The sequence below is a fragment of the Calcarisporiella thermophila genome (genome assembly GCF_041956535.1).
Source record: "Calcarisporiella thermophila strain CBS 279.70 unplaced genomic scaffold VTP21scaffold_48, whole genome shotgun sequence".
In the NCBI taxonomy this organism is placed as follows: domain Eukaryota; kingdom Fungi; phylum Calcarisporiellomycota; class Calcarisporiellomycetes; order Calcarisporiellales; family Calcarisporiellaceae; genus Calcarisporiella; species Calcarisporiella thermophila.
In genome coordinates, this window is record NW_027192238.1 from 39,399 (window position 1) to 40,752 (window position 1,354).

Below are 1,354 nucleotides of genomic sequence, written 5' to 3' on the forward strand. Positions count from 1 at the left end.
AATTATAAAGATATAACAAACTAATTTGTATGATCCCATGTGACTGCTGATAAAATCTATTTGAATAAAATATTTTTTCTCCCTCAAATTTCTGTTACAGGCAAAGGGAGATTTCGTGGAGAGCTGTGCGGATTCCTTAATAATAAAAATAAGAGATTGGTGTTTTAATAAAAGACTAATAATAAGACTAACAATAATGATAATAATAATAATAATATAATGAAATAATAGCTTATCCTCACCTTAATAATAAAAATAAGAGATTGTTGAGGAACAGTAAAACAAAATAGAGGGGTTTAAATAGAATTAAGAGATAAAGAAAATAGCTCAACTGGTTTTCAAGGATGAACAAAGATAAACCAACAAAGTAGCAATCAACATCAACAAAGTAACCATGAGGGAGCATAAGAGTAACCACGAGGGGTCGGCAACGTAGCAGTAATCAATTCTATTGGCTGCTCCACTTTAAAGATATCACGCTTCCTGTTTTTTGGGGGATTTATGGATCTTTATTGAAAAGTATCCTTTTAAGGTAGTATAGCGCCTTGTCAGGAGAAATACTCAAAAAAAATTGTCAGGAGAAATACATGTAAGTAGTGGTTGATCGTATGAATACCATACTATTTTTCAAGGACGGTATTATACAAGAGAGGAAAAGAATATGGACTAATATAGAAAGAAAAAAAAAAGAAAAACTGGAATGCGGGCGGTAGGGTATTCGGCAAGGTCGTATTGGAGTTAAGTGTTTTGGTTGAAGGATATTTCGTCTCCTTGGACTTGTATCCAACTTCCCTTACACAAAAGCTCTTGGAAATCTTCTTTCTTATCCTTGATATCGCGCTTCCTGAATGTTTTTTTTATCAATCAACGGAGACTTTATTAGTTTCCGTAGCTTACAAGAGTTTAATGATTACAATGAAATAAAGAAGGGGGGAATAAAGGGTAAATTAGATGTATATAGTGATCGGGTATTTGGTGAAAGGTATGAAGTAAGGAGGAGGGGAGGAGGGAAAGAGCGGATTGGGAGAGAGGAAGGGTTGCTTCGTCACTCCAGTTTTAGTCTTGCTCTATCCGAACTTTCTATTACCGCTCCGTGACTGCACCACCTTCTTCGGAATAACTCTATCTCTCGTCTTTTTCGTGCTTTTATCAGTTCACCTCCGATAGCCTCCTCGATGTCCATTTTGGCACGGAGGATGATAGTCTCGGGTGATGCTCGAGTGCATTCGAAATGGTAGGCGATTCGGTCCCGATGGATTTGCCATAGCACCGAATCGAAGACGATTTGAGCCGCGTGTCTTACTGTCCTTGGGGCTTCTGGTAGGTCGCCAAGTACGAGGTTCCTGGGGCTCAG